Below are 20,660 nucleotides of genomic sequence, written 5' to 3' on the forward strand. Positions count from 1 at the left end.
TTGCAGCCGAGATTCGGAAGTCCCAGGCTCTGAGAATGGAGTGCTTTTATTTATTTTTCCCCACACGTTTTCCGTTGCATCTTTTTATTTACGTCTGCAATGTGAAGTGGAAAATTGCTGAATATGCGACAGACTATACAGAAATCAGCAAAAGTGTTGCACACTTTGTGGAAAGTGCTGTACGTGCCAGTTGATAAAACTTAAAAGAGAACCAGCTCGTTTGGATTATAAAGAAATATACACCAAAGTACTGCTTTAATTAAATAATAAGTAAGCACATATTACTACTCCAAGCAGTGCTTTTTTATTTAGAAAATCAAAATACGTGAAAACTTTCAGATTAGATCCATTACACCCCCGAGTCAGACGTATTTTGTTTATTTCCATTTTATGCAAGGGCTGCAACACCTCGATAAATGCTCGAGCAACAATCTGCGACTGGGAGTTAGTTGCATGTCCGAAAAGGGACATGGCTATTTAGCACCTGTGAGCCGCACTTAATTAAAAATGCAATTTTGTGTTGTTTTTTCGGCCACACGCCAACACCTTGCAGCAAGCGGAGTCTTTGATGCGAAGTAGCGTGTCCGTGGACTGACTGTGCCTCGTTTTGTTGCACTCACTGTACTTGGCATTTTGCTCTACTGACTAATTCAATTGCGCGGGCAAGCAAACCCCTCGATTCCTGTGTTTCACTTTAACCCATGGAATAGCTTTGTTTATCAACAACTTTTCACTAGCTCGCTCGTCTGCCACTTCCGTTTCTTTTGTTTTTGTTGTTTTGAGAGGGGCAAACATAGGGGTTGCCCAGGTGCCAAATGCAATTTGTGTTGCATTTTTAATTCATGGGAGGATTCCCCTCCAAAACTCGCCTGGAAAAATACCGAACTTGGTAAAGTTTATGTTGGTTGTTGTGGCTGTGTTGAAAAGTTGTTGCACTGCAAGGATATGCGTTAATAGATTGGGCACATTAAAAATAAAATTGTATTTAATTTAAAAGTTAAGCATATTTCATAGCAAGATATATATTGAGCAGTATAATATTTTGTTGGAATCCTTGTCTTAATGAACTTGTAGTTAACCTCTCTATATAGGGTATATATTTTGGACCATTTTTTGTTTTGATTAAGTGTTTTTAGGGTTACATTAGACTGAGAACCAATATATCAAAGTATAGTTCTTGTGAAATATAACCCAACAGTTTGGGAAACTATTGCTCGCCATGAACATGAATTTATCTTATTCACTGGAAATGTCAAAAAAGGTCAGTGCTCTGGCCGAGAATCCCCCCGTCTTTTGAGTGCAGCCAGTGCATTTGCATTGGCGCCAGTTGCAAAAAAAAACATGGACCGGGATTGCATCGGAGTTGGGGATCGGCAATTTTTCGGACACACGCATTTCGCAGGGAGGAGTCTCCAGGTTCGAGTCCTCGGACCAGGACCAGGCCATAAATTAAACGCACTTTCCGCACAGTGGCAGCGGGAAATGCAGAGCGGCGTGAAGTGAACTGCACAAAATTTCCATTCTCGTTTTATTTTCTGTTAATTTGGCCGTGGCCAGAAAAAAACAGCCAGCGGAAAAATGAGGAAATGCCGAGCGCAGAATGCCGAATGCAGAAATGTATGAAAAATTAATTTTAAAAATCGTTAATTGAGTGTTTATGGCACTGCACACACAGACGGAGAATGTGCATTTGATGCGGAATTTTTAAGCGCATAAATATGAAAGCATATTAAACGTGAGAGATTTACGACTGCCGCCAAAGGCTTTAATTATTTTTAAAAATTATAATTACTTTTTGAAAAGGCGAAAAGCGTCGCACAACTCGGCCGCAAATAATAAACTGCTTGAATCAAATGTCAGTCAGCCAGTTGACTTCAATTTGCATAGGCAGCTAAATCATTTTGTCGTGTTTTTCGAGTGTTAGTGCGAATGTGCGCCAAACAAGAGCAAACAATATTTCTCACATAAATTCACACTTTAACCAATTTGCATGCAATCTGCGGGGGTGCAACAACTTTTCCCAACTACCACCCAACTACCATCGCCACCACCCAACGCCCTCGCCCTCGTCTGGGGGGTGAAAACTGAGAGCTCTCCGCATTTTGCGCATGATTGTCGAGGGAATAGGGAGCTCTGCGGGGTTGGACGACTCATTTCTGCTGCATTCAGTGCGAACTTTTTGCATATTTAAATGGCTCTGGTGTGGCAGCCAGCAAACGGCACGAGTGACTGAATGAGTTTGAATGAACTCGTTGCACGGAAAAAACACAAAACCAAAACACCAGCAACTCAACACAACACACAAACCAAAACAAAACAAAACTCTTTGGCTGGGCTCCACGTTGCACCAGAGTTTTTCACTTCCCTGTTCTCTGGACATCGTCACCAGCAACAAAATCGAGAACATTTCAACGCAACCGAAGCAGAGGGGGTTTTCCGGGGGAAACGGGCCACAAATGGGGGATATACAAACATATATATGCTTGGGTGTATTTGGGAAAATATATGCACAAGAGTGGAAGAAAACAGAGGGCAACAGTGACCTAAGATTTGCTTAATTGTTTTTAAATAAGCTAAAAACATTGATAGCCAAAATAACATTTAAGTGCCACAAATACATTTTAAAAGAAATGTGCAATACTTGAGCCAAATAAATAGTAGAAATTATGTTACTAATTTTCAAACTATTTTTACAGGTATTTAGACAAAATGAATTCATGATAATTCTGTTCATTAATGAATAATTTAAAGGCAGCGTTTATAATTTTAATACGTATATTGTTAGCCAAATTCTTGAACTACTGTTCATACCAAGAGCAAGGGCGTTGAATTCAACCGTTAGCTGAAGGACTTCCCCGTTTTGTTATACGCATACACACACATACATCCTTTTGAGGCAGGACAACCTACTAACCAAGCTAAAAAGCTCTTCCTTTAAGCCATTTAGGTTCAGCTGCACTTTGCCATTGTACGAACTTAAATCAAAAGGTGACTAAACGAGAATTTCCTTTTTAAATTAATAAACTCGGTCGGTCGGCTGACGTTTGCTTTGGCCCAAAAATAAGTTGGTTTGGCTTAGTTTGCCGTTGGCTTTTGGCCTCTGCCCAGTTGCTTTTACTGTTGGCCAAAGGCGGCTCAAACTTACCCGTTAGCTGCGCTCATAAATTCATTTTTGGTGGCAAAGTTTTCTGACGTGCAGTTTTTTGTTGGGTCGCCAAAAACTTTTTCTTCTAAGCCTGTATTCGTTTTTCATATATATATGTTTAAATATATATATTTTTGGTAATTGCTTGACAAATCATTAGTTGCAGATACTTGGGAACGGAACTCACCTGAAACGAGGGCAGATAAAAGCAATGATTTATTAATTATAATTTTTAAACAAACTATTGATTTATGCAAAAATAATGAACTGTCTAATTTATGACTCTGGTTGGTCAATTAATCAAATACAATCTATGGGTAATTAAAATTCGACCATTATTATTGCATTTCAAATATTAATAACAATCTAGTGTTAATTAACATTTTTTAACACTCAAAAAACTAATTTTTTTTCTGAAATATTTTTTTCTTACTCATTGATAGTTATATAAATTGTTATATTATTTTTTCTATATATTTTTATTGCTGTACTTAAAAGTTAAAATTAGTAAATATATATCAAAATATCTCTCTATAAACTTCCGCTTTATCTCAAAGACAAGAACTAAGTCTAAATGTATTCCTTTCCTTTCTCCGCAACATTTGCAGTTCCGTTCAACCACCCCAATCAGATGGACGTAGATTGTTGGCCAGGATACGGGCCAGCAGGACCACACACTCGCCTGCCAGCTGATAAATATCACCCTCTGCGAAAGAGACGGGCAGATGGGCCAGAAAGAGAGGGCGCTGTGGCCTCGGTAGGGCGCTTCCAAGGAATGCCAAACGGAATGCTGCTGAAGTCAACCCGCGGGCAGTGCACATGTCCTGGGCCCAAGTGTTTTAATTATAAAAATGAGATATCGCAGAACTGCTGCGCAGACATCTTCGATATAGCTGGGTGTCCTCGAACCCTCGGCATAGTTGGCCAAACTATGCGAAACGCGTGGCAGTTCCTCGAGCCTTCTGTTTGCCCACGAGGGAAGCGAAAAAAAGCAGGCGGGAAAACAGCCGGAAGGAAGCGCACGTTGACTGAGTCCACGTCCTCGTCCTCATTTTCTGACTCGTTACTATCCCCATTCCCGGACTTATCGGACCCAAAAGCAGCCAATCTTATCACAGACAATTTGAATGCAAAGCCCGCCAAGGAGGGTTCGGGTTCCAAATAGAAGGACTGTTCGCGGAACTTCTAACTCCATCCAGAACATGGTATTTACTCATTCATATTTGATATCATTTTGCAGATAATAGTATATATATATGAATTGTATATTGTTTGTATTTTATATCTTGTCAAATAAGTATATATATACCATGAATCTACGACTACACATGTCATGATATCCTGCCTCACCTAATTTATATTCCTTACAAAGATCTCATCTCGAAAGCCTTATTAGTTTTAGCCCAAGAACTCATCGCTTTGTAAACTAGAATTAATTCTCAAAAGAAAATAAATTTAAATGAAGTTCCCAACTTTAGGCTGACGCCATTTGAATAATGACGAAAATCACAAAAGTTGAATCGCAGGACTCGGGCGAAAAGTCACCGAAAAGTAGGCAAAACGGAAGCCATAAATGAAATTAAAACAAAGAGTGTGGGCGCCAGGGTGGACCCAAAGTTCAGGGTGGTTCTTCGGATGGATATGGCCGTGGCCATGGTATTTGCTGGTTCTCTAAGGACTGAAAATTAGGGTCACTGGGTGTGTGTCGCTCATTTTTTCCAAGAAGGTTTTTTTTTGGGAAAACATTGCGTAATACAAACGGACAAAGAGGAGGGGAGTGTGGGGATATAGCCAGAGATAGGGCAAAAGCCAAAATATCTAGACCGAAAATTTGTTACCAAGTGGAAAATGTTGCTTCGCTTGCTGGTTTTATTTTCCCTCTTATTTTGCTTGTTTTTATTCTGCGGCGCCCATTTTTTCCATTTTCTGCCGCGGCGTTGACCAAAAAAGTTGAAAAAAGTTTCCGCCTTTTTGCCAGTCCGATATATATATATAAATATAGATATATATATATATTCTTTGTTCGGACCCATTCCGTTGGCCGTATATATATGTCATTCTCTGAGCAACTTTTGTTGTTTGTTTTGGTTTTTGTTTTATTTGACTGCCCGCTGTTTTTGCCATTTTTTATATTACCACGCCGTTTATCATTTCCCTGTGCCAAAACACTCCGCCCCACCGTCTGTCCCGCTCGCACAAAGGCTCCCACTCCTTTCTCTATGTATTTGCATATTTGGAGCATTTTTGGCATTATTTACCCAGACTTCAGCAGGTAAATAAGACGATTCTCATGCGACTTTAATTTAATTTATTAAAAGCAACGCATAAGCTCGACTCTGGCAGCGATTTTCCCGGTGATTTTCCCGATGGGCGGTGCGTGCGTGCCTTCAGTTTGCCACTCCCCCAGCAACTCCGCCCACTCAACCACCCAGCTAATGGAAATTCTAGCTGCCACTGAAAATGAAACCGAAGCAGGAAAAATGCCTTCAGACTGCGTTTTGTTTTCGTGTTGGGTTTACTTCGCTCTTGACATTTCCTGCTGCCAGCTGCCCGAATCGGGCCTCCTGACTCCGGATCCGGCTCTGCTCCTTGCTTTTCCTTGGCTCCGACCTCTCTGCGTGTTTGCATTTGACACATTTAATTCCTGATCCAGCTCCACACCCCCCAAGACCCACTCCCTCTTCTACTCGGCGCCTGACGCTGACATGATTTATTAATTATGAGCCAAAACATGAAACGAACTTGAGCTCTTAATATTCGACCTTTAAGCGAAGGTTTTTCGCAGAAGGCATGGTGAATGGGAGTATCTTGAATGAATATTCGTTTGAAACTAATATTCGGTTATAGCTACTTTTCATTAAAATTGTAAATAAACATATACAAATCTTGTATAAGAAAACCGTTTTGAATCACAACAAATATATGCTAATATCCATGACGGTTTTTAATCGAAACCCATTAGGCATAAGTAAAGAAAACATACGCGTTTTTCTTTTCACATTTTCACCGACTAATGAAAAACAAGAGACCCGGCGGCCAACAGAAGAGCCAGACGACGAAGAAGAATGTTTTATTTTCGAAAAAATTAAAATTTGTAGAAAAACAACAAAGAGGGACGGAAAACGGGAGGGGGATCAAACCGATTCAGCATAGAAAACAACTTTTTGGCGCTGCACGCGGAACGCGCCAAGCGAGATAGATGGATGGCTCTGGTGCCAAGATTTATGGTTGATCAAGAATTTCCCGTACGCTGCATGCGTTTACGTTTTCCAACCCAAAAACTCCACCTTCCTCTTATTTTTAGATTTCCTTTTCGTTTTGGCATTCAGTGCGATGCACCCATCTCAGTCAGCATCTTCGTGTGTCTTCCCATTTCCCGAATTGCATCTAAGCCGGGTGCGAAGAAGAGAAATGTCTCTTGGGTGTATTCATAACATGGCCGCGCCATAAATATGCCGCTTTTCCTACAAGACATCCGATGTCGGTGCAACGGGCCGCGGCCAATCGAAAATGGGAAAACAGGAACGTTGGAGCGGAGGAAAATCAGAAAACTGGGCGTACGCCCGTCGACGCCTTAACGGATTGGACGGATGTAGCCGGCAGATGCAGATGTAGCTGCCGAGATTCAAAGATGCAGATGGGGACGCACTGCATCAAGTGGCGATCTCTGGCAATCAAGTTGCAGGCGAGTGTGCGCCTGGTTAATTGAGAAACTTGTTTCACTTGGCCGCAGCCGTTTCACGGCCTGCACATGGCCAACGAAAATAGTAAAACTCGTTGTCGCCAAAGCTGGGAGACACTGGATGGGACCCAAATAGTTTTTGGCCCATGATATTTAAAAATAAAATAACATGGTAGGGAACATTAATAAACGGATTGAAAGTATTGAGGAATAAGAGTAAAAGATACAATTTTAATTTGAGATGTAACAATAAGGTTATATTTCAATCTCTTTGCTACTCATTTATCTACATTCATATTTTAAAAAAATTTTTATTGTAAGATATTCAGTTGAATTTTAATTCAATTTTATATCATTTATTTTATAATAATGCCAGACCTAACTTATTACGGCTCTGAAATGCATACAACTAAGCTATTGATTATAATTTCACTTAACGCATGTTATCATGTTCATTGCAAACCAACTTAAAATGGCTTTTAATTTGCTGCTGATATACCATTTTCAATTTTTATACATTTAATATTGTATTTCCTGAGCTCTAGAGAGGCGAGACTTTCCCCAGTGGAGTCTTCATAAATCACATATTAAGAGTCCCAAAACTGACGATAAATAAACTCCGATATTTTCCAAGCTTGCAGTAATTGGTTATCGAGTTTTATATTTTCTAGTTTAAGTGCACTTTTTGTCCCATGGTGCCATTGGCATAATCTTGGTGCTTGTCTTGTGTCGCAGGAAGTGTTAAGCGGAATGTTTTAATAGCCGCTCAGCCATTGAGGGCTCGTCGCGTCCTTTGGCACACACATGTATGCAAATTACAAGAACTAAGCTAATAACACGTTCCCCAGACATCTGAAGTGGGACGCAGAAGGGCGGAGGAGCCGAGATATTTTAGTTCTCAAGTGCCAAGGAAACGGGTTCGATGCAATGTCTCAATTTGAGCTCATGGGATTGGGGATTGTGATTGGGGATCACCACCTACAGATTCGAGATCCTCCTTTTTGTGTGGCGTAGTGAAATTCATAAAAATGCAAATAAATAAAATTGAAATTAAAAGTTGTTGTGCAACAAAGTCGAAAGGTGATAAATCAGGTGACAGAAATTAATTGAGTTATTCAACATTGGAAGCATCGGATATCAGACACCTGCGAGAGTGTGTAGATACTTGTCGTCGGTGTTGTTATTGGCGGAGTCCCCAGATCCGGCTGAAGCCGCACCTCACACAAAAAAAATAAAAATAAATAAAAGACCAGAGAATCGGCCAGAAGAAACCGAAGCCGAAGACACTTTGCCAAGATTTGCTTCACTTCACTTTTTCGTTACTTTTTCACGTCCTTTTCCCATTTCCGCGGCTTGTCGCTGGCTGATTTTGGATTAATTTGTTCTGCAGTCAAGTAAATCCCCCACGCCCGTCTGCATTGCAGGCCCATTGCGTCACAAAAGGTATAAACGCCGAGGGCACGGAACAAAATCCTCGAAAAAGTGAAGTATATTTGGTGAAGTAAAGACGACAGTCACCTCTACCTGGCCGTTCTGGTTGCGATTTTGCGACTGTGCGGCAGGTTTTCGCCTTACGTTTTTCGATTTTTTTTGCTTTTTATTTGGTTATTTTGGCTTTTTGCAACGGAATGATATATGAAGTATCTCATGGTATGACATTAACAGCACACACGAACATGTAGTTTTGTTATTTATTGAGTTTTCAGATATTTTGAAGGCATTAACATTGAAACAAATTATTATGATTATAAGATTTATGGCCGCCAGCCAGCGAAAACACACGAATAATCATCTCAGATGCAGATACCAGAAACCGCCGAAAGAGACGACACCGCCGAATGGAAAGGGAGGGAGAGAGGGAACAGAACATATCTCATTTGAATGAAACGCATCGCCGTCCCCACCTGAAAACACCTTTGCACGGACCTCCTTGTGCCACATGCAGTTCTATCTTATCTGCCTCATTCTGTCGCCTGCCCATCGCTTTTGCAATTTGATGGATTGGAGAGCATTTCGTAGGTCCTGAGAGTATGTAACACGTCATCTTCCTTTTCTTTTAAGATAGTTTTTTTTATTTAAAAAAACATATTTTTGCCTCTAAGTAGTATAAAATATGAACCATTATAAAGCTAAAAAGAAATCTGCTTCCTTAATAGCAACTATATACTTCTCCTATTGAAGTTACTCTAATAACAACTAAATGAATGACTGCCGGCGACTTCTTGGCATCCTTCTAATATCCACGCAAAATCTTGGCATTTCATAGATGATTTAAATGATGGCCGATAGTGGACACTTCCCACAGAACTTCTTCCCAGAACCGAGAGCCCCACCAGACCCATTTGTTATTGCCTTATTAACATTGATAATCTCTGGACAGTGGCCAGCTAACCAAATGGCCAGACCCAGACTCAACTTGGCCAACTTGGTCGGCTGGTGACCCACGCATGCGGCGAAATCAGAATTTGCCATCGAAGCGTAGACGCGACACTTTTGGCCAATTGCGATTGCAGCCCGGCCGCCAATTGCATAATTGGCTAGTTGAAATGCGCAAGTGCGAGCGGTTTTTTATTGCGGATGCACTGGCAGACGATTCAGCGGCTTCGATAAGGTAAGCGCCCTGTCTGGTTCTTGGCCAAGCACTTGCAAAAATTGTTAGATGAAATGCAACTCTCTAAGTAAATGGGGAATTGGGAACAAAGAATCTTACTAATTTCATTACTGATAATAAGTTAAACATTGCCTTAGCATCTGATTCAATTTCAAATTAAATCAAAATAGATTTATTATTATGCTTATTACTATTAATATAGTTTAGAAATATTTGAGTTTTTTTGTGTGTAGCATTAGCTTTTCTAGGCTCTTAAGCTCTGTCGGTTGGCGGCTTTCTAATCGCGCTTATTGATTCAAAGACAGGCCAGGCGGACACCTGACCGCAAATGGTTTGGGCCTGGTTTTTCTCGGGATGATGTTTGGGTGCCAATGCCGGCGGCGTTGCAACTTTGCGCCGGACTTCATAATTGCCACAAGTTGACGCGCATCGCACGTGGTGCTACGTGTTGGCATTAGACTCTTTTTTATCACACTTTTATTGCTTTTTGCGCCAAACGTCTAATGCGATTCTTCATAATTTTTATTGCTTTTTTATCGCTATTTTTCGCTGTTGTCTTCCTCCAGCCAAAATGTCTTGGCCGTGGGGTGGTGTTTGTTATTGTAGCCTCGAGTTTGTGTGTTGTTGTTCGTGGCACTTTGACTAATTGCAGTGCACTTGCCACATGAAGTTGTTGCCGTTGCTGTCGCTGCTGTCAGTCAGCTTGTCCAAACAATTTGTCATCTTCTGTGTCACGTCACAAATGGGTGGTGGTGTTTGGGGTGTGTGTGTGTGTGCAGGTTAATTTTTATTAGATTTTCATGGAAACCCTACTTTATAGACAGGCCAGCCATCCAGCCAGTCGTTGTGTGTCTGTGGCACACCGTTTATCACTTCCTTTGACAATTTACATGCTAATCAAGCGCTGGCTCACTTTTGAATACAACCAAGCCTCGGGGTAAAAATGAGGCCCAGAGTTTCGTAATTAAGTTCTCAAAAGGGAATTTTGTAGTGAAGAATATGGTATATGACAGACATAATTTTAAACCACTTTATCTATCTTCTGCAAGTTAATTCACAGCTTGCAACAACAAGTCAATGTGATTTAAAGAAACATATCTTTTAGTCATTACAAATATTATATATATTTTAACTAGTTATGTTTAGGTAATGTTATTCCTGCAAGCTTGGAAATTTTTTTCTATCATGCGTAGCTTGCAGTAAGCAATAAATATTTCGCAATCTCTCAATCTCAGCTCGATTCCTGATTTTTCCGCCAGCCATCCCGTGGCCAATCAACTTCAATTTCGTTCAACAGTTCTCATCCCTTTTGCTTAAAGCTCAGACATCCCATCCACCGAGTATCGACCCTTGGCCAGAGGACCTCATAAAGCTTTCGACTCGAAGGAAACCAATTTGTTCTGCCGTTTGATTTAAACGGTTTTATGGCCCGTCCTGTTGTTTTCACTCCATGTCTCAGGACTCCCTTTCGGTCGGTCTGTCTGTCTGTCTGAATGTCGGGATGTCTGAATGTCGACGACCACGACGCGCCCTTAAGTATGCCACTCACAGGGCGCAGAGCCCCAGAAGAACCCCTCAAAAACCACCCACTCACCCAAACACTCAACCACCCGAATGGCGACCGATTTCGACCACTTGGGACTTTGGCAAATTGCAGCATATGCACGGATGATAAGGACAAAGGACATTTCGGTTTCGCAAGACATTTGGTCAGAATTCAAATATATTTGGGCATGTGTGGGGGCTTCCGAATCACCCCTCTGTCCGCCTTTTTCCCAGTTCCTCTGCGTGGGGTGCAAATGGCAGCCGTAACGGTTTAATCTGTTTTAAATTAATTTCCCTTTCGCAAATTTGGAGATTTTGGTCGAGAAGGGAGAGGTGAAAAAACACAATCACTAATCGGATTAGCACAGAATACATAAACCTTCGCATCATATAGTATATTCCATTTATAGAAAATATGATTAATATACAAATTTAACTTTATATTTTGAATTTTAAAGTATCATCTATGGGAAATATTAAACTTTATTTGAAATAACTTTTCTAGCTATAAGATATTTGTTTAATTGCATCTTGGCAATTTCTCAGTGTAAAATGTGACTTTAGTAAGAAATTAATGTTTCTGGAATGCCCAAATTTTTGGGCATCTGGTCTCGATCAATTTTGGTTGGAGTGCCCTGCCCCTTTAATCCTCCAACAATGCTCGCTGTCTTTGTCACGCCAAACACTTGCCTTCTCCGTCTTCCGCATACACGCTCACACGCGACGGTGAAGAGTATCTGTGTGAGGGTCTCTCGTTGCCAGGCAACGCTTTGGCATCAAGATTAATTTTAGACGAGAAAAAAGGAAAGAAATAAGTCAAAATGATTAATGGGTCTTAATTTTTGTTGCTGTTGCTTTTCTCTTCTCCTTTCTTTGGCACATGCATTTGTATGGGCATCGCATTCGCCCTCTCTTTCCCTTTTCATTCCTATCTCCTTTCCCCCAAAGTCACCACCGCCCGGAGGTTTAGTTTTCGGCTATCCGAAATAGTTTCGAAAGGTTAATGCATCATTTTTTGTTGTTTGCAACCATCCCCGCCATCCCCGTCCCTTTCTTACACACCAGCTGTGCGGATACCTCATCTCTTTCACACCCCTCTTCCATCTCGCTCACACCCCTTGAAAGACGGCCATGCATGCTGTCGGATTTTGGGAATGGGATTCGAAATGGAATTGGGATTATGGCTGCTGTTTCTGCCGCCACCTTTTGATGCCGATTACTCAGATCCAGTAAGGGGATGCATGGCGTCTATCATTCCGTGGGTTCGGAATGCATCTGCAGATACAAAAATATCTGTCCCACTGAAAACTATCTGACAACCTATGTTGTGCTATTTATAAACTTATTATATATGGTAACTATGGTAGTATCGAACAATACTTCATGCCTAATATTTTCAGAAATATAGTGTTTGGACCTTACTTCTATGTTGATCTTGTTTTTGAGCAATCCATAAATGAGTGAAAATTGTAATTGTCATTTCGTGGATCTTTATTATCCGAATTTAATAAGAAATGAAGTTTTAAATCATAATACATAGATTAGATCTAAAAGGTTACACTTTTTGTATTTTGTAATGTTTTATTAATACATTATCAGAAGGACAAATGCTCGAGGTACATATGTATACTATCAATTTTGAAGCTCGGATTCTTTCTTTTCATCTTTTCTTTGACTGAAACTTTTTTCGAAACGAGAGCACAAATATTGCAAACGGATTTTGAGCCAACTCTGTATGTTTGGCTTGATATTCCAGTTAAGTCTTTCCTAATATTGTTTTATTTGGTTTTGTTTCTTTTTTTTTGTTTGTCTGCCCTTTTAATTGTGAAATTTCCACGAAATTTTGCGAAGCGACTTTCAGTGAGTTGATTCGTGTTTTTCGAGGCTGACACGATTCCGCCAAAAGACGACCCGGCGACGTGGAGTTGAGTTGGAGTTGAGGTGGAACTCAGATTTGGACTTGGACTTTTTCAGGGGTCCAAGTGGCAAGACCGAGATCGGGGTTGCGGTTTGGGTCAGTGAGCAATCCGGACCGCATTTGTGTCATTTGCGACAACTTTGACATGTGTGACATTGTTTTTTCCTCGGCTCTTTCGCTACATTCGTTTCCTATATATATTTCGTTTTTTTTTTGTGACATTTTCGTGTTGTTTGTCGACTTTGCTTTGCGGCTTGCAGCAAACAACAAAACGAATTATTTCATGTATTTTATCTGGCTTTTTTGCTCGGGGCATTTAGAGTTTTTTGTGTGCGAAACTGAGGCAGACATTTGCCCATGGCTAGTTAGTTTAGATACATACTCGTAGATTGAGATACGCGTATGGGTAGATGTGAGTTCCAGCTTTGTTCGACTCGAGTTTGCCGCCCAAGTTGGGGACAACATATCGCAGTTCTCCGTTTTTTCTTGGACTTTTCTTGACTCATTTTTCTGTATTCCGTCCGACAGCTCGTGCTGCTTTGAACAATAAGTCGTGTATGTGCGGCATAAAGCGTTTGAAATTCAAGATGCAGATCTGAAAGCAGATTGAAATACAGCGGACTCGACAGAACAGCTTGAGCGAAATCCGAAAAATCTGGAGCGTTGCTAATTGTTGCGTAAAAAATGCAGGAAACACACACAATTTTCCAAAACTCATATTTGTCATATTTGTTTGGACATCTTCGACTACCGGCGGCGCCGCCACCCGCAGCTGAAATATGCAAATATTTTTCACATATGTATGCATGTTTACCTCCCACTTCCTTAGGTCACAGGACGTTCCGGCCGACTTTTCTATTATATTCCCTTCCTCTCGCCGGGTTCTCAGCCTAGGGAATCTGCTCAAAAAATCAAGATTTATTTCGATTTTTTATGACTTATTGACTTCTTCACACAGATAAATCACAAAATTTTCTCCATTGTGATGTGTTTGTGAAAATATTGGAAGTGAATGTGATTTATGGTGGAAGTGCACACGTGGTGGAACAATTCTCACGGTGGGCATAATTGAACTAGAGGGAAAATAAAGAATAAAACGAAAATGGGATATTGTGAGTGACCTGATAAATAGCGGAGGTCACCAAGGGTAGGTAGTCGTATGATTCTTATATTCAGTTGTTCAGTTATTCAACTTATTAATTGCACATTTTAAACTGATAACAACATGCTAAAGCGCTGACCAACTCCTAGCAACATTAACTTATCTTCAGTTTAGGATAGAGTACTTACATAATTAGGAAAATTCATGAGTTTCCACTTGTGGAAACCTGTTCCCGCCATCCGCCATTCCCGCACCTCCTAATCCCTTGGCGCATTGCACCGAAATCTAAGCAGAATCGGCTTTGATTTATATCCACACAAACAAGAAGGCAAACATGGAACTGCATCTCGAGCACACAAAAATGATTTGATTTATTATGAATTTCGTTTTCAAGCTGAAAGTAAAAATCTTGAACTGCATTCGGGGCTGAGAGGCGAGGTAAGCCTATATAGGAATCGCAGGACGGTTCGATTCCAGATCGACGACAACAATGCGAGCTCATAAATAATAATTTGAGAGAGTGCCGAGCAGAACGATGTTGGGCATCTAAAAAGAAGAAGGCCGTGCCGTGCCAAGCCAAGCCGAGTCGACCCGGTCTAAACTGTAAAAACAGGTAACCTTCAAGGCACAGATACAATGGTTGCAGACAGCGAGACGTGGCTAAAGCCAAAAGTCATGTACTGCGACTGCAGCGGCTTAGCGTCTCGAGTTCAAAGTCAGATAAACGAACTATGGAGATGCGTTTGCCGAGATATGCGCACCAAATTGCCACTGCGAAGGACGCATATTAATTTTTATGACCGTACAAAATGACGATTGCATAACACGGAGCCAGGTGACTTCGACTTCCTAATGGCCGTATGATTTCTGCTGGAAAATCCTCGATTTTACGACCTCGTGACAAGTGACAAAAAGGAAAACGGTCATAAAAATCAGCAGGTTTTCACTTTCGGTTTCTGAGATGTGAGTTTCTAGTTGTTGTTGCGTTTTCAAGGACACTTTGGGCATTAAAAAATAAGATTCTTTTGCGAATTTCTGGAAGGTGTTGCGAGTTTAGGTAGTTCGCTTTTCGGGAATTTCCCATAGTTTCGTGAGTTTTCATTCCGCTTCCTGCCGCTTTGCGTTTTTGGTGTGCGATTGGTGTTTTTTAGTTTTCGAGTTTTGAGTTTTTGCGTTCCTTGTCGCGTATCTCTTGGCCATAAATCATTGTCACCCGCTTCGGCGCAATGTCACTGCGAGCGCTTCCCGCTGGGTTTCTGGCCCCCGACCCTGGACCCTCCGCGGTTCCCTGCTCATCATCCCGATTTTCGGCCCTGTTTTCCTACCACGAACCTACAAAAACAAGTATATATAAAACAGTTCGAGGCGCTGACTGCTTTTGGGCTAAAAAATAAAATAGTAAGACTTTCTCCCATTTGTTCCCTTTTTACCGTGGCCAAAACGAATTCCAGTCACTGCAAATTGCCGCCCAACAAAATTAGATTGAGTTTTAGATTTTGTCCGATTTTCAGCAGCTGAATCTATTTCTCTTTTTCAAGAATAAATTTTCACATGGAATGGAAATGCCAGTGTATTTAAATTCCCAAAATATAAATATATTTCTTATTTTATGATGTTATTATTTTTATTTTATTGTATTGAAAGTATTGAATTCGTAAATTATATACATGTGTCGCAAGAAAATTTTGTAATCCCCATTTAAGAAGGATTGTTAAATAAAAGTAAAATTTAAGTAATAACGTAAACACAGTCTTGTAAAATACTTTACAGAGAAAGCAATTAAAGCCAAGTTTGTGGTCCCATTGGTAACACGATAAACAAATTACCCAAGGTTCATCATTTCCGGCGGCTTATCAAAGTTCAGTTCTCGAGGGCCTTAAAATGTTGTGTAGCCAACGAAGTCGAAAATATTTTTTGATTTGAAAATAAATAAAAAAACGCTGTTTTTGCCGTTTCTGGTCCTTTGTTTGTCTAGAGACTTTATTGTGTGAAATTTAGGTTTTTATTTGAGCGGTTTTTGTTTTATTTAAATTTACTGAGCTTGCATATGATTAATTAGCCGACTCATGTCGCCATCTATCAATGGGGGCTTAAATATAATTTTAATTTCAAAGGCAAGTCAAACAAGTTTTCTTTGTGGTCGGCTGTTTTCGTTGAAGCTTTTTGTTGGATCTGTTTTATTAACAACAATTTCGTTTACTTTTGTTGCTTAGTTTTGGGCTTTCGGCCGAATCGCTGAGGTCGTGATTAATGTTTTTACAAAAGAGTTGTCGCCATTGGTGTGCTGATGTATAAATCTTTTTGCTGCTTTGCCATGAGTGTGAACTTGATTAAGAATCCGTTTAAAAGGAAGTGGTTGCTCATGGATATGGGTCTATATATGTAAGTAAAAAATTGTAGGACTTTAACAAAACTATTGTGTGTTTGAATAAGTGAAAATACCACATCTGATGAATTGAATCTGAATACCACATCTGATGAATTTACCATACAAATTTGAATGTTTTCCCCAATTTCTCCCAATTGCATCAGTGTATTTTTCTGTCGTCCGACACTCGACCATAAATCATAAAAGTTTTTGCCGGGCAAACAGAACGGAGTTTATGATTTTGTCAGCTGTGTAACATTTCCAGCTGATTAAATCGATAAATTATGAGAAAATAATTTCATTTGATGCCAACTATTTGATTGCGCAAAAATCGAAGCTAGCAAAAATGCAAATGAAAATGAAAATGTGTTAACAATAAGCAGGCTGCAAGTAAAAGCCAGGATAAGTTCATTAAAGCCCTTTTGGACAGATCGACAGAGATACTTTCCAAATTGTTGAACTGATTTTTAAATGTTTATTAAATTACGAATAAATTCCGCACTTCGGTGGGGCGCAAGTGCAATGAGAGAGCGGGAATGGAGAAAGAGAGAAAGGTAGCGAGCGACAGACAGAGAGGACGACAAATATGCAAAGGCCAGACAACTAGGACAACAACAAAATCAGCAACAACAAGGACAATGCACTGCAACAATGGCCGCATAAATTTTCTATGCGGAGAACCCGTGAGTATCCTGTTGGTGCAACTGTGTGCGTGTGTGTGTGTGCATGTGTTTGCGTGTGTGTCTGAGAGAGAAATGGCTGCCCTTTCCCACCATTCGGAAGTGAAACTATGTTGCCCAGGATATGCGCAATAATTCAAAAACGAATTCCAAGTTCAAAGAGCCCATTACTCGTGGCCAGTTAAGTTCGGAGCTCCGTTTTCAGTTTTCCAGCTTCAACTCCCGGGATTCCTGAAAGCATCCCACCACCCCTCCTCCCACTTTGCAAATTTATGCAAATGGCTAATAAGCCTGTCAACAGTTTGCAGTTTGCAGGCCAAATGAGTGATGACCTGGCTGTAGCTTCCGAAAAACGCCCTTTGAGTTATGAAGTGTTGAATCTGAGTTCGGGCAAAAAACTTATACCTTGCCCACTGCACATCGAGAAACAGATGTGCTATTCTTTAAACAAAGTCGGTATTGTCTAAACTTCTAAATATTTAGACAGGTATTTTGAAAAGTATGAAGTTTCCGTCGGCATATACATAAACTAATATTCTAACAATTGTAACCATTATTGTAATATTATTTAGGTATCTTTATATTTTATTCAAGCATTTAATGGACAGCTTATAGTATTATAATGTATGTACTTATGACAAACAATTTTTTACAAAATGAAGTTAAAAAAACCGCACAATGATTGCTTCAAAGATCGAATAATTCTTTGACTGTATGCATGTACAATTACTTATGCAAGTATTTAACAAAGTATGTTTTTTAATCAAAAGTAAAAGTAAAGATTTTTCCTTCACTTTCAATTAGAATTATTTTTAAATTTGAATTACATTGAAAATTTAAAATAGTTTGGATAGGCAGAAGTAATATAAAATTTGTAGTAAGAAATATTTATAATACATTTTTAGCATTGTATAGGTGACTTGGTTTGTGCAGTCTTGAAAATTGTTTTCAATCTGAAAATGTAGCCTTCAGAATGTATTTTATATTCAAAAAGCATTTGATATATTTGATAATAATGATATTATAATCCCAATTGGGCCATTAAGTATCCCTAAAAACGAAGTTTTAACCATTTTGATTTCAGTGAAGAAGGTAAGGAAATTGAAAAGTCGAGCCCTGGCACTTACCTCTTAAATCCAATAACGTGCGCTTATCCTTCAATCCTGCTGGCTTTTCGAATTCTCAGCTAACGGTAGCTTGCACGTGCGCCAAAATAAAAACTTTGCCCGCAGTGGAATCGAAACTTTTTCCGCTCCTTATTCTTTTCCGTTTTATGTATTTCGTTTTTTTTTTATAATTTTTTGTTTTTGCGGGTTGTTTTGGCTGTCTACGTTTTATTTCTGTTGAATTTGTTGCGGTTTGAGTTGAAAGCTTCAGCTTTTGTTTGTTGCTAGTGTGTAGATATTGCTCGATTTACGGGGGACTAGAAAACGTTGTTGTACAGATTCGAGTTTTCGGTGCACGATGCGTTTTTAAGAATAGATAAACACTTAGGTAGTAGGATTTGGCTTGATAAATTTGAACTCTAGCTCTTCATTTGCAGCACAGTCAGCCCAGATCCATTAGTAGTATTGCACAATATGTGGGTGAATTTGAATTTGAATCCAGACACCTGCCAGACACTCGAACATCATAAAAAGAAACGCGCGCGAAGTTCAATTTCTCTGACGGTGTTTTTGTTTGCTGTTTATGCGATGGCGCCTGCGATTACAATTACGATTACGGTTACGATTACGGTTATTATTATAATAATGGGTTTATGACGATCTGCGCCGTGCGATGGACAGTGTGCGACTGATTGCGGTTCTAATTTTTTACGATTATTGTTATGATTATTTTTACGGCCTTTATGATCTTAGCGGGCTGACAATTGGGATAAGAGAGCGGTCGCGACGGCGGAGAGCGAGCGAATACGAATGCGAATAGTTCAGTTCAGTTTGGTTCAGTTCTGTTCAGCTCCGAGAGCCCAGCCCCAAGATATTGGCCGCTATAGCGACTACGGAATACGGGGCACCGAATACCGTTATGCTGCTGGGATCCCTCTCGCACACACACACCTACAGTCGCACGTGGGCTAAGTCAACGGAACACGGACGGGTCCTCGAGTGCTTTGTTGTGTGATGTTGATTTCTTTACGACTCCTATCAAACTAAACCCATAAAGCATTCAATTCAAAGCATATACATGTGAAAATCCCAGCGAGAACTCCTTATTAATCCAGCGCAGTCGGCGGCGGCGGCGCGCAGTCGGCGGTGGCAGCGCAGTATATAAATAAAGTCTTATAAGAAACTCGTGAGCGAAAGAGAGCGTTTTATTTATGTGCGTCAGCGTCGGCGGCAACTGCGCCGCCAGCAGAGGCAGCGACTGCGACCGCGACAGAGGTCCGATTCTGCTTCTGCTCCGGTCATAAAGTATTTTGCAAAAGAACCGTTCTGCTCTCGTTGCCATTTTGAGTGACTGAGAGAGCTGAGCGAGTGGGAGCAGCGAATTGGGGCCTGACTTGAGTTGACCGGCTTGAGTTGCCGGTCCGAGCTCGCTGAGCTGCAAACTGTAGTCAGTCTTCGAAAGAAGATCTCATGAGGCACATCCAGTTATTTTCGATTTTTCACTTACCAGATTAAGTTTGGTTGGTATGTTTAATTTCACTTTTTTATTAGGTTTTCAAGAAATTTCTAATAACATTCATTTTGGTTTATTAAATAAAATATTTTGTAAGGTTTAATTTTAAGTACCTTTCTCTTGAGTGATCTTTTTTAAGTTTTTAGCAGGGTATTTTAAATCGAATATATTTAAAAATCGATTGTTTGGGTATTATCTAGTAGTTTCTACTATTTTCCTTTTCCTTTTATTTCGAAGAGCGATTACTATATTCATACAACTATTTAACCAATCGTCTATACTATATGGTCAATCAATTTGTTACTCATTTCTTAAAAAAAAACGATGTGAAAAATGTATACATCTTTAGTTTAAATACTTTCGGTCTCTCCCATTTTTGTAGGAGACCACCAACTTTGTAAAATCAATTAAAAGAATTGTAAGATGTAGAAATATGGTTCTCTAAAGTTATTGTGTCGACTTCTTAGTTCTTCTTAGTTCTTTATTATTTATTATCTTCTCATTAATTTACAAACTAATTTTTTTTAATACTAAAAATAATCTGCAATAGGCGTTTGGCAATGGAAAGGACGAAGTTTCTGTTTGCCTATTACGTAAACCATTTGTATATTGTGGACGACATAATTGATCCGGTTATGTTTATTAAGTTCTTATATGAGTATAATTCTTTTTAATTTCGATTGCCTTGCTTTTTTAACTTTTTATAAACGCTTACATTAAATAAAATATTATGTATTTAAATAGGGTATTGATATATATCTTATGATATATGTTATGATTAAAATTGTAAAATTTATTTATTTATCAAATAATTATTTTTATAAATGTACCACAACCATACATAACCGATGAAGTCATATCTAGTCGTTCTGACATCTCATTATCGTCTAACATTCGATAATCGGGAGAATGATGGCCGCCGTGAAATATGGAACCCGGAATACGGTACTTGGAACCGGGGAGTATGGCATCCAAACATCCACTTGCCGA

The 20,660-nt window shown here is 39.8% G+C and overlaps 1 protein-coding gene across 1 annotated transcript in view; it reads right to left on the bottom strand.

Annotated features, from left to right (window-relative positions):
- LOC117144511 (homeotic protein antennapedia) overlaps nt 1–19,184 on the bottom strand; it is a 102,737-nt gene extending 83,553 nt beyond the window's left edge. The window contains exon 1 of the mRNA XM_033309703.1: nt 18,179–19,184. The gene's annotated coding sequence lies outside the window, so the exon portion shown is untranslated. The remainder of the gene's footprint in view (nt 1–18,178) is intronic.
- Nucleotides 19,185–20,660: the final 1,476 nt, after the last annotated feature.

The sequence above is a fragment of the Drosophila mauritiana genome, chromosome 3R (genome assembly GCF_004382145.1).
Source record: "Drosophila mauritiana strain mau12 chromosome 3R, ASM438214v1, whole genome shotgun sequence".
Taxonomy (NCBI): Eukaryota; Metazoa; Arthropoda; class Insecta; order Diptera; family Drosophilidae; genus Drosophila; species Drosophila mauritiana.